Below are 18,846 nucleotides of genomic sequence, written 5' to 3'. Positions count from 1 at the left end.
GGTCTGCGTAACTCAGGGCCTGGGTGAATCCCCATACTTGTTTCACCCACTCATCTCCTTCTCCTTTCTGGACGTATAGGTGGGGGGAGGAGAGAAGTGGAGGAAAGGAGGATGCAGGGATGTTTCAGCTATTGGGACGTCCGCCGGTGTGGAGAGAATCCCGCCACTTTGAAGAGTCATGATTTGCTGCCACCTTGTGGTTGACATAAGCGCTGCATCATTTGGGGAAACAGGCAGCAGGGAGCCAATAATACATCCCCTGATGAAAGGCCACGGTTAAAGGTACAGTTGGTAATTTTGGACTTCTAACGGTCAAGAGAGGAATAGTGGCAACAAACACCTTCAAACCACAACACTGTTAATTGCTCCCCCTCCTCTGTAAACACGCTGACGTTGAAACGCCATTGGCTGTGACAATTAGAACCAATTTTCAACCAATGGGCTTGAATTGTTGTGTAGCTACACAATGTTTTGGTGTCGGGCCATCGGGCCCTCAACTGTATATTTCGAAACCCGAATTTAAACACAGGCAGAGGGTGAGTCAACATGTTAGTGAGCCTATTTCAATGATAGGAGGGGATTCACAATGGTCTTGTAACAATGTTTTAACGCAAAGGTCTTACCTATTGTCCTTTAAACCTGAGCTGGGTTGAAAGCAAACGTAGAGCTGACATAGAGCTTGAGTAGACACAGTGAACAAAATTTTTTTCTGGCTTTCCGGTTCCCCAGTTACACACCTGCATCCATGACTGTGCTCCACCTTCAGATGGGCTATTAGTGTCACTGGAGTCATGATAATGTGTCATAATGAATGAATGAATGAATGAATGAATGAATGAATGAATTAATAGTTTATTTCAGTCACACTTTATAAGGAACAAACTTAACACGTTGTGTATAATGTAATAATAGGGTGGCCTGTAGTGTAGTGGTTAAGGTAAATGACTGGGACACGCAAGGTTGGTGGTTCTAATCCCGGTGTAGCCACAATAAGAGCCGTTGGGCCCCTAGAGCAAGACCCTTAACCCTGCATTGCTCCAGGGGAGGATTGTCTCCTGCTTAGTCTAATCAACTGTACGTCGCTCTGGATAAGAGCGTCTGCCAAATGCCAATAATGTAATGTTATGTAATTTATGACAGACAAAATATCATCATGCATGTTTACACCAGTCCATTTCACACAATAAAGTTCACACGATCAGTGACCGACCAAAGAAATAGGCTGAAGCGAAAGGCTTATTACTGCCTACCCTAAACATAATAGTATATGATAATGTGCTAATTCAGTCTAAGCATGTAAATGATAAAAAATGTTATAAGTCTTAAAAAAAAAGAATTGTTGAAACATAAATAAAAATCCTTCTCCAGTGGTGGTTTCGGATTCGCCTTATATGACTAAAATAAATTCACATTCAGCAATCCTCAGGAATATTGTTCACTTTTAATATTTCAAGGGCCAGATTTGGTGACCATATTAAAATGAGTGGCAATATGCACACTTACCTACTTAGCTACATACTTACATACTCACTGACTGCAGGACCAGATATGGATGCATCTCAGTTGTTTTCGTACATTCCATTTCAAATAATATTCTACAACTGCCATGATTGGTAAATCATATTTCTTCATACTTAGAAAAATGTAGGTAAAAAACGAAAATCATTGTAACGCGATGCTGTGTGCACTGGTCTTTCTGCCGCAGCCATTTTAAAGAATTTTATCTTTGAATTAGGCACCCCGTTACTCTCGATGCGTGCTTGCTAGACAGGTGGCTACGCTAAGAGCATTAGCAGTAAAGTTGCCGCTATATGTTACGCTGTAATAAGGGTAAGTGCTATCTGGCTCGTTAGTAAAACACAGATGGTTATGCGGATACTTTGGGGTCCGTGTGGCTATAGGGGACAAGGCTGTTTGTTAACCGTGCTGTTGACGTAGTGCCTTGCCGTAAGCCTGAAGGTAATCAAGATGATTGGCTGTGCAGCTGGGTACATTTCACTCAGGTACCTTCAGGTAAAAAACAAAAAAGGTGTTTACAGTAACTCTCTCTGTGTGTGAGTGGGAGTGTGTGTACGCTTGTGTGTGCCTGTCCATGTGTGCATGCGTGCATATGTGTGTGTGTCAGTGCGCCTGTGTGTGTGCATGCTTGCGTGTGTGTTTGTGTGTATGTGTGTGTGTGTGTGTATGTGCCTGTCCGTGTGCATGCATGCATATGTGTGTGTCAGTGTGCTTGTTTGTATGTGTGTGTGCGTGTGTGTGTGAGTGTCAGTGTGTGTCTCTGTGCATCTACTATATGTGTGTAATGCAATCGTATTGTGCAGGTGAAGACGTTGCGCAATACAAAGAAGTCTTTCATAACTTTCCTGCAGGGGGCGCCATTGATCCACAACAGAGAGATATGTGGCAGCTCTGTTCAGATGCTCGTAGCAGGCCGTTCTGTATATTTGTACGGGAAGTGCCATCCCCAGCAATGCTTAGTGTATTTCAGGGTTTCATTTCCTATGTTCACTTCATTCCTCTATAGAAACACAAATACAAATTCTCAGGGGTTTTTTTATGTGCGATTTGCCCATTTCATTTATCCCAAGTCTATTCAACAAGAAACTGCCCGCGATGTGAAACATCTTTCTGATGCAGTCAGAACGAGATCCGGTCCAACAGTGGAACTACGAGTCTGGCTGCAGTTGTGAGTGCATTTGGGTCATTGCATCACATTACATTAATGGCATTTGGCAGACGCTCTTATCCAGAGCGACATGCAGTTGATTAGACTAAGCAGGAGACAATAGTCCCCTGGAGCAATGCAGGGTTATGGGGGTGACATTGCTCAGGTGGTAAGAGCAGTCGTCTGGCAGTCTGAGGGTTGCCGGTTCGATCCCCCGCCTGGGCTGTGTCGAAGTGTCCCTGGGCAAGACACATAACCCCCATTTCCTCCTGATGAGCTGGTCGGTGCCTTGCATGGCAGCCAATCGCCGTTGGTGTGTGAGTGTGTGTATGAATGGGTGAATGAGGAGCATCAATTCAAGGGCCCAACGGCTGTGCAGATCTTATTGTGGCTACACCGGGATTAGAACCACCGATCTTGTGTGTCCCAGTCAGTTACCTTAACCACTACGCTACAGGCCGCCCTACGCTACGGGTCTGGGGCTCAGCGCTGGGCTCACATTTAAATGCAAACTGCAGCGGCCTCAGCCACATCTGCAGCCCTTTAACTCAAACGCATGATGCGATTAGCCCTCGATGAGATCTGAAATCGATAATCACGGATCCCGGGTTTAGCCCCTCTTGGCAGGGTTAAGTGTCTCGGCTGGAGGATAAATATTTCCAGGAGTGATTAACTGCGGTCATTTTCTGCGTTTTTTTAAATTATTTATTTTTACACAGCACAGTCCTCTCGCCACAGCACAAGGGCATTAGTATTATTAGCAGACCTGGGTTGCCTCCTGTTGCATCAGCTCCAGCTCAGAGGAATGATGTGGGACTGACCTGGACTGTTTGCTGCAGGCCAAGCACATCTGCCAAGCTCAGCGCATTTTATTTTCATCCTACCCCCCCAATAGATCTAGAACCGCAGTCTTCACTCCTGGTCCTGGAGAGCCGCAGGGTGGGCTGGGGTCCTCAGCCCAGGTCCTGGAGAGCCATAGGGTGTGCTGGGGTCCTCAATCCTGGTCCTGGAGAGCCGCAGGGTGTGCTGGGGTCCTCACTCCTGGTCCTGGAGAGCCACAGGGTGTGCTGGGGTCCTCACTCCTGATCCTGGAGAGCCGCAGGGTGTGCTGCGGTCCTCAATCCTGGTCCTGGAGAGCCGCAGGGTGTGCTGGGGTCCTCACTCTTGGTCCTGGAGAGCCACAGGGTGTGCTGGGGTCCTCAATCCTGGTCCTGGAGAGCTGCAGGGTGTGCTGACTTGTGTTGTTACCCAGCGCTTAACTGATCAATGAGAGCGGTTAATTACACGGTTAACTCTCCTCACCCGGTTTCCTGGGTCTGAATCGGTTGCTTATTAAGGCGAAAACAGAACCCGGCACACCCTGCGACTCTCCAGGACCAGGAGGGAAGACCACTGATCTAGAGAGACCAGTTAAGTAGATCATGTTGAGCTGTCAGCTCAAGGCTCGTTCGGTCTGTTAGGACCTTTGGGGAGAAAATGTCTGTGTGTTGTTAATAAAACGATTAACAAATTAAGGTATAAAAACCTAGCCCTTTGATTCCATTTAGAGTAAATGTATATTTTCATGTTACTAATTTTATTTTATTCCCCATTTTTACCGCACATTTCCTGGTTTTTCTTTTCTTAAAGGTTGGGTAGTAAATAATACCATGAAATATGAGCGGAAGAAACTTAAAAATGGTTATCAAATTGTATTTGCCCATTAAATCAGTAAACTGATTATGTCCCCCTACAGATTGGTTTTTAATATGTCAAGGGACCGAGCCACAGAACCAGAACAGAAGTAAGCAGCAGTGAGACAGACATGAGTAGGTTTCACTGATAGACATTAGTACAAAACAAATAGGAAGAAAGAAAATAATGAAATTATTATTGTCATCTCTGTAGCGGCACAAACACCCACACACAAATACAGTTCCAAAACTCTATTCTCTAGATCTATCGAACATTGCGCTGAGGACTGCCGTCCAATTAGCGGCTCAGTCGCATTAAATTAATTGAGCCCAGTCAGAACAAAACACTCGCTTTCACAGAAGGTCTCGGAGGGCAACGCTCCTCTCCACACTCTTAAAACCCGTATGGCTGTTTGTAACTGTGTGTGCAGATACTGATATCATTCTTGGGGGAAGAAGTTTTGCATGAAAAGAATAAATAATTCTCAAGCCTCCACTGTGTTGATTTTGGATCTGCCTTTTCCTGGAAGTGGATTAAGTGTGTCTCCACAGCAACGGCTCCTAGAACTCCAAATGAGGTCATCGCTGGGCGCCAGCGTCAGCCGATGAACTCTGCAACCTCCAAATGGAGGATCTCGGGGGGGGGGCTCTCCTTCTCTCTCTCGAGAAAGCCGCGGATTTTCGAGGACCGGGAGCGGAACCGCGGCTGCGAGCCGCGTTTTATTTAGCATCGCGTGAAGAAAGACGCGTTAACGTCACCTTTGGAAAGGGACGAGCGACAAGGGAACGGCAGTTTGCGAGCGCCGCGCGACTGTGGCGGTTTCCGATCCTGCCGTTCCGCTCTCTCTCTCCAGCTGTCACTGCCTTCCACCCGCAGAGCCGCGACTGATTCTCAAAGAGAAAAACGGGTTTAAATCCCCGCATTGTTCGCAGCAGTTGGGCTAATTGCTCTAAAAGACACCGCGATAATGGAAGCCATTACGTGGCTGAGAGAGTGCATGAATGCTATGTGGGGGGAAAAAAATAAAAAAATGTTTGACCTTACTGCAACAGGGTGAGAATTCACTAATGTTCGAGCTGTGAAATAACCTGAAATGAAGCCGCAGAGAGAGATTTGAGATGCACTGTAAAAACCCAAGGGGAAGGTAGACTATGAAAATGTATGAATAGCCTCCAGGCACACTAAGTGCCTGTGTCATAGCTCTTCGGCAGAACCAGAGCAGATACTCTTGTCGCGGTGACAGCAAACACACTCACACGGACAGGTGCTCGAACACAGCCCTGGTGAGGGCCTTGATACAGAGATTCTGTGATCAGAAAGGCAGGCAGTTACTCTGTTTCCCTGCCAGCAGCTTTGACACAATGTTAATATTCCTGTTTTGAAACGATCCGTGATGAACACTGAGCAGGAGTTGATCCAAAGGAGATTTCAGATGGACTCCTGGCATGTTTCAAGTCTCGACCCAAGACAGGGAGTCTCTCTCTCTCTCTTTCTCTCTCTCTCTCTCTCTCTCTCTCTCCTTCTTTCCTCTTATTGAGCCTGATTACAATTTATATGCTGGTCTGGCTCAGATAGCATCAGCCCAACCTCAGGGTTTTTCGTGTGTTTACAGAATTCAGCCGACTGAGAGCAAAACAATGAGGCGAAATAAATCAGACGGGGAAAAAAACGGCGCGATTCTGGCCGACAGGCGGGTTAGACGAGAGAGATCCCATTTTCATCCGTAACATTGGGAACGCCGGGCGGAACAGGAAGAGCACAGGTTATCATCAACCCGGTGTACTTAACCGCCAAGTGCACAAATCAAGGGCCTTGCTAGCTCCTCGACGCTCCGCTGTGAAATGAAATTGGAATGAGGCGTGATAAACGGGACACCAGATTTCAATAAAGGAAAATAATACAAAATAAAAAATAAAATAGGGTATGTGTGCTGACAGCTTCATTTGGAGAGGTGAAATTTACTTTATTTCAGTCAACGGGGTGAAATTGTCTTTATTTTTTTTCTCCAGGTTGGAAGGACAGGCCCCATTAGGCCGAATGGAATGCCATTATTCCGTGATCGACCTGCCAATCAGGATTCGTGGTCACGCTCAGCAGGACAGCAACAATGAGGCTTTAAAATGGGAACGCAAGCTAGGAAAGCAGGAAGCCTGCAGCCCCCCCCCACACACACACACACACGCACGCACCCACACACACACACACACACTCACACACACACACACACACTCACACACACACACACACACAGACACACACACACATGCACACACACACGCGCACACACACACACACAGACACACACACACGCGCACACACTCACACACACACACACACACACACTCACACACACACTCACACACACACACACAGCCCAACCGTAGATCCTCCACGCTCAGCAGGGGAATCTTCCTGACATTGGCACATCACACAAAGAACATCTGTGTCAGACTTGGAAAATAAATAAGAGCCTCACTGTGAATTATCACCACACCTCGCGCTATTCGTGAACATGGAACCGACAGAACCGGCATCAGGTTTGAATGTAATCCGTGGTGATAACGTCAGGCAAGTTGTCACTGTCGCCCTTGAGAACGTGAATTAGGCAAACGGAATGTCCTCACGCATTCAAACGTTTGAGCCACGGCATTTACTGACATGGAAGATGAGCCGGAGCCACAGGTTAATTATTCATGTATACTGAAAAGAATACTTCCGCAAAGGACCCGCTTGTGTCTCCTTGCTCATGAATTCTCTGGGAGCCTCCTAGCTCCTATCTCCTAGGTCCTAGGTCCTTCAAGGACCATTAAACAGTTGGAATGTACTTAAAGGGGCAATAAACCCTAAATCACTTGTACGGCTGAGTGTCTTGCCTCCGTTTTATAGAAAACATGAATCATATTCTTGTTGTTGTTTTCTTTATCAAATTAAGCTGTGCCACTCCATTTTGAGCAAAAACAATAGCGACCCTTACCGAAAAGTTTTGATTCACGCCCCAATCCAACGCCAACCCCCCACTGACTGACACCACCGCCGTCCAAATTCCGAATCGCATCCTTTAAAATTGTGCAGCGGACGGAGAGAGGCAGGCCAAAAGCTGGGGTTTCATGACCCTTTAAAGAAGGTGGCGGAACTCGATCGATTTCCGGGTCAGTCAAGGAACGAGGAGACGCGGAGGGATGAAATAGGCGAAGGGAACGAGCCCGTTGACTCTGACAGCGGAAAGAGCTAGGCACCGTCTGTGTCCCTGTTCCTGCCACCTCGTCTCCATTCAGACTCTGTGAGGGATTGCAGGGTAGAGCTGCAATCAGCCAGCCTCTCCTCTCTAAGATGCCATTAAACGCAGCCTATATCTTAAACAGCTCTCCCAGCCCAGTCAATTCAGGCCACAGCACAATCTTATCAGCCCACACACATACAACTACAGACCATGGCATCCACAAAAGGAGTTTCAATCCCCTATTTAAATCTCAAGTCTGCTTTGTCTGCCGGATAATATATTTGTTTTTTTTCTCTCCCGGCTTATTTCAGCAACTGCCAAAGTCATTACTTAGTTTAAGAAATGTTTAGCAGAGTTAATGAAAAGCCATAATGATGTGTGAACAGACTGAGGGGGGAAAATCCGCATCCCGAATCCCCTTGTTGACTGAAAACATAAGTAATCAAGTAGATTAATTGACAGTAGATTAGCATTCACGAACAGTTTATAGACGGGGAATCGGCGTTGTCTGAACGCTGGAAGTTGAGGCGGAGGTCAAGCACAACGAGATGTAGATGAGAGGCTCTGATCCTCGCGAGGCGGTCGACGTGGCTGGAGCCATGTTTGGCGTTTAGCGTAGCATGTTAACCCCCCACCCCCACCCCACCCCGCTTTCCTCCCGAAGCTTTTTCCCCATTTCCCGTTATCGCTCACGCAGATCGCACTCGTTTGAAGTGAAACTCAGCCGAAAGTGAGGATTAGGGATTACGGCGACGCTCAGAACTGCGGCCAACACCGCCCGGGCCGCTCCGCCGCTCTCCTGAGATCCACAGGTCCTCCTCCTCCTCCTCCTCCTCCTCCTCCTCCTCCGACGTAGCGTTCCGTTCGCGTTTTAAACCTGTCGGACCTTTTCGGAATGAAACGGCGCACGTCCGCCTCTATGCTGCCGGACCCGGCTGACTGTTTTGCCCTCCCGATACGAAAGCCTTTTGAAAGCGGATTTACCGTGTAATCGCAGGAAGGTGAGGCAAATCCGCCATTGATACTCTATCCTGCCTGTCGGAGGCTGCCGAGCGCTTTCTGTTTGCTTTGGTCTCAATATCTGCTTTTCCAGCAAAGGAGACCGTGAGTGTAATGAATGCATCCTGCGCTAAACGCTTTGATGTGTTTCCCTTGATCGACCGCTCCTTTCATTCCCGCTGCTCGTGTTTTGGTGACGGATCCCTCAGAAGTATATTAGTCCAGCTGATCAGGGATTAAGGCAGATGTGGTCAACCTGGAAAGGTAAAAAAAAAAAAAAGTCTGCCACGATACAAACATACTACAAGTACCTCATCTGTCGGGAAGGCTTTTCCTTAGGGCGACTTATTAAGCGCTGATGGATTTCATGGATAATCTTTCATAAACACTTATATTCACTTACAGCGACTGACTTGACTAAACTTGACTTCATCGTGTACTGTATAACCTCTGATATTAGTGGCAGTACAGTAAGTGGTGGCATTTGCTTTTGGAGTTACCATAAAGACTGCTCAGCACTGTTATTAATGACATTGAATGGTACACTGATATGGGCCTGATATTACATTATGAACAACGTGAATCACAATAAACAGTAAAACTGGGCTTGCAGTGTATGCCAGCATAATACACAAATAACGTGTTGATGTCAGTAATAGCATCGTCATCCTCATTTGTCATAATCTTCATCATCATCATCATCATCATCATCGCCACCGTACCAATATTGTAGTCGTTACTGTTATGACATCATTGGCATCGTCATGGCAACGCTCCCATTATCATCCAGATCATCATCGATGCAGCAACCCTCATCATTAATAATCGGTCAGATCCGTTTAACATCGCCCCCCCACCCCTCCCCCATCTCTGTCTCTGGGTTCTGTAGTCTCCGGTGCAGCCCAACCCCAGATGACATGCTGGGAATTCATCAAAACCATGACCGCGACCTCACCGTGTTTTTCCATTTGCACTAAATCACACGGCGAAATCTAAAAGTGTCACATCGACACGCATTCACGTCGGGGGGGGGGCTGGCGGGGGGTCATATCGCAGGCGGCCCGTCCGGGTGGAAAAACAAGAGCAGACAAACACGCGCTGACCTTGTGCAAACGCAGAGAAAGGGCTGAGTTATCACCCCGGTGCGGGCGGTGGGGGTGGGAGGGGGGGGCACAGACACCCTCAAAAAAGGGAGGGTGGGGGGGGGGGGTAGTGGCTTATCAGAGGAGGATGAGGAGTGAAGGTCGGGCTGCAGCTTTCCCCACTTCCTGCCACTCACAGAGGAGATAAGGGCCCACATCGGCCCCGGCGGAGCGGCAATGCAAATCAGGAAGTCACGGGTCAAACAGGAAGTGCTTTCTCCCCTCAAAAGCACCGGGAGCGGCCAAAGAACCCAAACAGTTGTCGAAGCGAGGAATGTTAACCTAGTTTTTTGTTTTGGCTCCTAAATTGTTTTCACACGCAAGTCTCGATTTCCACTGTACGCTGGCATTCGTGTGTATGCTCACCGATCACTGAAGTTGAGAAAATATACGCGCGCCCATCTCGGAAAGACTCGCTTCGTCTCTCGTTCTCAGTTCGATTTAAAATGTCCACAATATGCCGGTGTGTGCAGTAATCATGGGAGGAAAGGCCTACGCACACAGCATCAACTCAAACGTGTTGTACAGCTGTACGCTGTCAGATTCCATTAGCGCTTACAGCCCCGTGCGTCTGAGCGGAACAGGTAAGAACAACACATCTGCCACGCTGAGATCTCTTTAACAGCAGCTCCAGCCTCGCCCGTTTTACCTTCTGTGTCAATCCCATTTTTTTGGGGAGAGTAACTGACTTTTTTTTTTTTTTGCTTTGTGTTTATTGAACGGCGACACAATCCGCACTCACGGCAAAGTTTGAATTTTGCAAGAAAGTAGTTTTCATTTCGTAAATGAGGGCGACGGATTATGAACAGGCCTCCAAATCAGAAAAGGCTTACTCTTCGCTTCAGACTGCAGACGGAGCCCAAAAACGCAGAGAGAGCTGGTGCAGACCTGAGCTACAGTATTTGTTTAGCACAGCTATTCCCAAACGGGGTGCCGTCAGAGTTTGTGTGAACATTTTGTAAGTTCAACTGACTCTGAAAAACCTAACTTAACAAATCTCATGAAGAAAAAGCCCAAATAAATGCAATTAAAATGCATATTGCTTAATTAAACCCCCCCCCCCCCCCCCCCCCCCCGCCATTATATTCCGTAAATTTGTAAAATGTGCCACGGAAGGAAAAAGGTTGCGAAACGTTGCTTTAGCAACTTTGACAGTTGCTTTTACAGTTGGTTTCCTCCCACCAGCGCAGAGTGTGTTAACCTGGCCAGGGCAACTCTAGCTACCACTGTAGAAGGGCCCTCTAGCTGCTATGAATAGTCCAACTGTGAGAGAGTAGAGCAGTGTTATGTGTGGCTTTTAGTGAGGAAAATTGCTGGTAAGTATATCACAAGTGTGCTCATGCTTCTGTTACCGAGCTCCCAATTTGGGTGTAAATGTGTTGCCATAGCAGTCAGGCAAGAGCACAGAATAATTACATATAGCAAATGCGAGAACAGAGTCGTGCTTCCCTGCTTATATACCACAGCAAACCCCCCATAAATAATCAAAATGTACCAACCCTGTTCCTGGAGATCTACCGTTCTGTAGGCTTTCACTTCAACCCTAACAAAGCACACCGCATTCAACAGCTAGAGCAGGGCTGCCCAACCCTGTTCCTGGAGATCTACTGACCTGTAGGTTTTCACCCCAACCCTAACAAAGCACACCGCATTCAACAGCTAGAGCAGGGCTACCCAACCCTGTTCCTGGAGATCTACCATCCTGTAGGTTTTCACTCCAAGCCTGACAAAGCACACCTCATTCAACAGCTAGAGCAGGGCTGCCCAACCCTGTTCCTGGAGATCTACCATCCTGTAGGTTCTCACTCCAACCTTAACATTCTCATTCAACAGCTAGGGATCTTGATGAGCTGCTAATTCCCACAGAAAAGCTACAGGGCACCACTCATGTAAGCCGTATGTACTAATCCAGTGTCTACCTGGGTTAGCTTCTAGTCGCATCCTTATCTTGACAAAGCTACGAGTTTTTGTTTGTTTTCCCCCATAACCTTCCTAAAGTTGCTTTCCCAAATGTTAGGCTTTAGCAGGGTTAGCTGACTGAGGCTCACTGTACTCATTATGCAGAATGAGGAGGAACAGATTGTTTCCCGCGCCGCTGGAACTCCGAACAGTCAGACGGAGTGATTAAATCGCTCCCTCCATTAACATGATTCGTGTTTACCAGCATCTTAATTAAAGGGGATGAACGTCAGTTCCAACGGGAGTCAGCGCTGGCTCCCCCGAAAACAATTTGTCGACCTTCATCGCGGCAACAGGTCTGATCAATGCTGAGTCGTGACTGAACCACTTTTGTTTCCCGTGATAGATCAGTGTTTTGTACTCGGCGAATTACCGACATCAAAAAAACGTTCATTTTTGCTCCACTAATCGACATAATATCAACCTCCATGACTGAGCATGATGTGAGGTCTAGCCAACGTCAACATTTTCGGTGGCATCCCGTGAGCTTTCTGTTACCTGGTCGGCCAACCCGCTCAAGACACCCCGTCGAGCTACCACAACAAGCTAACCAGAATTCACAGAGGGCAGAGAGTCCCACTGAGAGACTGGGGTTAACATCACAATCCTGGGCAAAAAAAACGTACCATCCATTCCCTAATGGCTACAGTGAGTGAAGGGCCAGAGTTAATCGTAGGCTGAAAAATGTCTCATGGGATACACCTAAAAATATATTACACCTATACATATTTTTTTGGTTTTCACAACCGAAAAGATTTAGGTCCTTTCAAAAGAAGCTAACCATTTTCAATCGAGAAACGTCTGTATGTTTCAGGTTAACAGACTGGAAGTCAATTTAAGTTCATCCAATTAAAGATTTATTTTCAGTAAACAAAGCGCTTGTCACAAACTTGCGTTCGCATTTCATTAATTTCACACGCAAGAGAGAAAATACGTTAAAGACGTCAAAACCAAAGAACAGAGGGAGTGAATGGGCTACTGGCCGTTAGCACAACCCTGGCAGCCACACACCAAGCTGAAGCCTGCATACTGCAGAGCTCTCTCCTCTCCATACCAAACAGGGTACAAACTATCAAGTATCCGTCCGTTCTGAGAACACCCAAGCCTGCTTTCATTCAGCGCCTCATTGCCGGAGAGAATTTAATCAGTTTTGTACAATGCGTGTATCATCTTTTCTGTAATCTCGGAAAGAATGTACTTCTAATGGGATTAGTGCTTAAGTCGAACGTTAACTGATACGAGCGAATGATTAACGCGGCCAATTGATCAGTTACATTACCTTTCTAAATTACCTTGCGAGACAAACGAGAGGTGTTCATTCTTATTAACCAGCTCGCGAGACGGACACATTTGGGAACTTAATGAACTTTGTTTCTTGTATTTGCAAAGCCGGTTTGTTTAATCACAAGGAATATGCCGGATAACTACGAATTAAACTAACTGCTCATTATTGTAGAAAATGTTCTGTGGTGTGTCCTGGGGACCTTGTGATACAGATCAGTCCTACGCTATAAACAAGACAAAACACTTTCCCCATAGCATTAAGTTTATCACATTTCAAAGAGGCTCTCATATTAAAGTGTATTAGAACAGTATTTCTACTTGGTGTTCATATTACTAAATTGTATAGTAAAAATGTAGTCCGTACAAATTTCACACTAAAACTAATACAGAAATATATGAATGGTGCATTCGCAGCATTCCTGCCAAATGAGGTAGTCCAAATACATATTCATGTGGAAGGTGAAAAATGTGACAGCTGAATTGAGTAATGCCAGTGTTAAGTTCAAACTCGCTGCACACACATTAATCATTCCTCAGATTTTTTGGTGGAGAGCGCGCGAGGGTGTAAGTATTGATGTTTTATTCAAAGAACAACACCGGGCGGCAGAAAAAAAGGAATCGGCAAGAGCCTTTAGACAAATAATTCAGCCGCCCTGGATCTCGGACTCCTGGAAACGCTTGGCGAAAATTGCAACCTTCTGTCACCGAGCGGGGCCGTGCCCTGCCAGGGACCTGCTTTGTAGTCTGCGGCAATAAACAGGGAGCCGAGGCGGCGTCGCCGTTGTTTGGAGAAGCTAGCATTACCGGGGATGTCAGGGCGATTACACAGGGTATGTGTTTGTGTTCGAAAAGGTTCCCCCAAAACGGAGTCGTCGGGGGCTCGGCCGGGGGAACCGGAGGGCAGTCGGTCACCCCGCGTTTCGGAGAGAGAGGGGGGGGGGGGGGGGGGGTAACGGTCAGCGGTCAGTGGTGTTCACGACGGCGGCCATTTTGTCAGTCTTCGCCAGGCTTGTTTGTACCGTGTCCGTGAATCCAAAAAAGGCACTGACATGGCCCCTGGAAACACAAACTATAGCCTATGAATATCAATGCGGCGAAAGTACATTAACTTATACATTATGCATACGCACAATTACTCGACGACAAAAGTCCCTCCCCAGGAAGATCTGAAAGACTGTCATAGACGAATGCTTCCGCGGCGTATATTATCGTTATCACTCGGGCTGTGGTTTGATGCATCTCCGGCTTAATGTCTGTCTTTTACATGCAGAACAAATATTCCCGGAGCAAATATTCAACGTCACGTTTCAACCCCGCGATGAAGAAATACACACACGTAGGTGTATTTGGGCCCACATTATACACAAGGCTCCAGACAAACAGAAGGCCATAATGTCCTCGTAAATGACTTCCGTCTGATTGGTGCGATGCGCCCGGGCTGCCCTTTACCCCCTTGCTGGCGATTGGTCGGTGCAGCCAGCGCCAGGACCCCTGGCGGGGGGACGGAGACGGAGACGTCAGAAGCAGGTTCAGAAGCGGGCCGCTAGTTCCCGCCGTTAATCGGACCCAGATGCGGCACGCACGAGCCCCCCTGTCCCTCCTCCAGGAGCTGCTACGGGACACCCCCCCCCCCCAAAAAAAAAAAAAAAAAACGGCGGGAAGATGATGAACGAGCGCAGATTAAAGGGGCCGGGGGTTGGGCCTTGTTTTTGGGGGATGGAATGTCGTTGAAGTGGCCACGTCTGAAGTCCTGCTCTCGCGTCGGGAGAGGCGAGGAGACCCCTGTTGAAGAGCTCGGTTTGCCACCGGCACTCCTGAGGCCCTGACACCGACGGCCCCGTATCCTGTTACTGAGGCGTTTTCTCCCCCCGTCCCATAAATCTTGCGGGACGTGCGACCTGGAGAGCTACCTGCAGTGCTGGGACGGGGTTCGGTCAGCAGGGGGGCGGGGTAGGCTGGCGTTCATCGCAGCCGGATGAAATATGGAGAGTGCGGTGGGCACCTTGTTCAGGACGCCTTCAAACATAGCGAGCCTTGATTGAAAGGGTGTAAGTGCAGGGATCATCGATCCTGGCCGTTGAGTCGAAATACAGCCCCGGTTCACTTTTCCGCCCGGTAGTTAGCGCTATTTATTGGCCAGAGTTGAGTGTCTTCACACCTGACTCCCGACAGCAGTTCTCGCCCCTCGAGGACCATGAGCTGCAGATCCCTGGTGTGGTGACTCAGCAGTCCTCTTCTTAGACCAGAGGAACCTACAAGTTCGCCTTTACTTTAGACCGGAGGTGAAAAATCCAGGTTCAGAAAGTAAAAGCCTTCCCCAGTACTGCGTTCCAATCCCTTGGCTTGGCTCATTGGCACACGTCTCCAGCCAGCAGGAGGCAGAGCTAATGAGTGAAAAATCCATGGGTGGAGGAAACCCCACGGCAGCGCTTTTTACCTTCTGACCCCTGGAGCTTTTCCACCTCGGCTTTAGACTGGAGGAGGCCTCTATCACCCCCACCGGACCACCACCAAACCCGCCCACCCCCCGGTCTCCCCCCAAAACAGCCCCCTCGACCGCATCTCGGATCAAAGCCCCGGTCTGCCCCTCCCAGACGGGCGGCAGGCGTGCCTCCAAGAACCCGAGGACGAAACGCGGAGAACAATTCCCGCGTCGTCCGGCTTCCCTCGGCAACAGGTTTTCAACCGCCGCGAAGGCCCCCGGCAACCCGACCCTCTGCCGGGCCTCTCCCCCCCGAGCCCCCGAGTTACAGCCCGGGCTCCATAAATCAATCCGAGGGACGTCCAGCGGCCGTACGGCCACTCCCGCTCCCGCTGCGACGCCGCAAAGCCACGGGCTGTCAGCGCCCCGGTGAAATATCCCCCTTCGAATATCTCCAAAAAATGGAGCCCACCGCCAGGAAAATAATTATGATTTTTTTTTTTCATTGAGAATACTACTTTCCAAGGAAATAGTTTCCGAATGAGAACGCTCGGGAAGGGGTTTGATCTACACGACAGAGCCCGTCAGGAGGTGGGTGGGTGGGCGTGCGGGATCTGCAAGCCTTCACTGTGTTCGGGGGGGGGGGGGAAGCCTCAATCTGCCGGAGAGAAACATCTCTCTCTGCTGCGTGGAGTCCGCGACCACGGGACGTGGCGAACGGTATCGTCTGACGCCTCCTGCTTAGCGCTGGCCGTCGAGCAAACCGCACGGTGTCTGCAAACCGCGCGCCGTCCTCACGAGGAGGAGAAGCCAAGCTAGGCAGGGGCTGCCATTTTGACTGTTCAGAGGAAAATGGCTGTCAGACAGTGTGGCCGTCTACCCCCGTCGTCACATGAAGTATAGTGCATTTTCTTTCTGCCCGAGTGTTTAATCTGCCTGATGTCTCCTTTGGACAGGTGAAGAGAAATCCTGGGGGAAAGGCCTGACAGGCAGTGGCAAAACGGAGAAGAGCGCCAATGATATCCAGCACCCAATAAGTCATTGCAGAAAAGGCAAACGTATTCATATTTAAAGCATTTCAATTAGCTGGGTGCTTGACAGTCAAATCCTCTTGTAACTTCATTTCAACATGATTTATAAAATAATTTATGAAGTGAATGTAAACTGTTATGGAAATAATTGAAAGGAATGCAGCATTTGTCAGATATTGGCTTTTCTTTTACAGCACTGTAATTATGTTCTAGACAATTCTATTTTTCTTTAGGCTTGCCTTCAGAGTCCACATGAAAAAATATGTACCACTAGATGGCAATGTTGCTTAAACAAAAAACACATGGTAAAAATCCAGTGTTTGACACTGACCAAAGGAAACATTTCTTTTGTTACAATTTATTTGTTTTTTTTATTCTACTGTAGCATCTCCGAAATAACATACATTAAGCTGTTTATAAGAGTATGCAAAATGAGCCCAGGAATGTGCATAGTACCATTCCCGCTTCTGTGGTAAATGGAGGAAGAAATGTATTTCTTCAACACGGCGCTCAAGGGCTTTCTCACCAGCCGCACACATATCAACAAGCTTACATAGCCGAGCCGATGCGTTTTATTTTTCTTCATTAACCTCACCAGAATGAGTGTGAATTCTAATAATCCGACCCAATCAATTCTACGCATACATCGCACGTGGCGATTGGACCGTTTAAAAACAGCCGGACGTTTGATTCCAAACACGAGCTGCCCCGTTAATCTCACCTGCCAATAGCTGGCACGTGCCCGCGACATCGCAGCAGTCGAATAATCATCTGTAACAAGGAAGGCGAGCACCTGGATTACACACCTGGCTGCCATAGCGACCTGACTCAGCCGACCACTAAATTACAGCTTGTTAGGGCAGTTTTTGGGTCAGCGCTCCAGGCCGTCGTAAAAGCATAAGCAGACATGCGGAGCCGCCTGTCGAGCTGAAACGGAACGAGAACGCTGATGTCATCGCTGCCCCATATCGCGATCAATCAGGCACCGTTTGAACTCTTCCACCTGAATGGGCTCCAGACAGTCTGAATTGCGATGTGATCTTGTTTTAATAGTATTCCACTGCGGTTTTTTACGACCCCTGTAAACACACAGAAACTTTCCTGCGGTAAGAATCCATTTAAAGTGTTCAACGCGTAATGAAATGCTGTCGTAGACGGAGACTGGCGAAAAACAAATTTCACACGTCATAAAACTGCATATTCCGTCCATGGCATGAATATATGCATGCACATTATACATGTAGAGTAGATGAACACAGGAATCATTCATACGGGGACAGACGTGTGAATAGAAATTACGCACATTCATATTCATGCACATAAATGTATACTATATATTATGTCTCTTTTGTCTGGCACGTGACATTTCTCACCATTCAGCTGTAAATTGTACACATTTAAACATATCCGCTCCCCCCCCCCCCCCTGCAGTCTTCTCTTTCCACTTCAGCTGATTTTTTGATGAGTGCTCCGGCGCAAAATGGCTGCCGTGATTTACTCAAGTGAACATTACACTTCGGTTCCAATTGTGCCAATTTCCTCCTCTTCACTTTAAAGCATTGTGTGATTATCAGATGCATACAAATGCAATCAATTAACAGCATTATTAACAAAGTCAAAAGTTTTTTGGGGGTTTTTTTTTGTTTTAAATCATTAAAATCAATCAGTAGTAAGTGTTCTATTGCTGTCTCTCAACCGTCCCCTTTTTAAATGTGTTTGCCCAATTAAGTGATCTTGAGCGTGTTGTGGTTTCTGATTAAATAGTAAAAAAATGTTTTTAATGATCTACTGTTGGGGTAAGGAAGTTTATTAGATTTCTTAAAACAAGGAATACATTGCATTAAATTACTATAAAGGCAGTCTTGAAACTGTGAAATTGTTCTGTGGCCAGGGACCCACGAATAGACCTCTCATTGAGCCCCGGCACCCCTGCCTATGACTGATCAATAATATGCATCTCACTGAGCATGAAAATGACCGTTTACAGTATGTTGGGTATGTTTTAGTAGTCAACGAGCTGTGATAATTCAGTTTGTCTTCCTTTCCGTAGTAAGGTGCGGTAGGTTGAACGGCATAATGTTTAGCATTAAATCGGCTCCAAAAAATGAGTTTTTTGCTCAGGTAGAATACAATTGATCCCTCTTGAACTTTATGCTTGAGTTAAATTAACACTGGCCTTTTAACTTGTGTGAATATGTGAAACGGATAAGACGAGAGAGAGAGAGAAGAAAAAAAAACTTAAAATGAACTAACTGCAATATCATTAAGGGCATTACTGTATTTAATGAACCTGGAGCTGGGATGCTCATCAGAGTAAGAGTTATGACTGGAGGTCATGGGAATTAACATAATTTCTGATTCGCTGGGCAGTGCGCTGTCACTTCTTTCTCAACAACAGTGATGTCATAATGAAATGACAGCGTATCTCAACACTTCCTGGATGCAGGGAA

Source organism: Conger conger, chromosome 3, assembly GCF_963514075.1.
Source record: "Conger conger chromosome 3, fConCon1.1, whole genome shotgun sequence".
NCBI lineage: Eukaryota > Metazoa > Chordata > Actinopteri > Anguilliformes > Congridae > Conger > Conger conger.
This window is presented reverse-complemented; position numbering follows the sequence as displayed.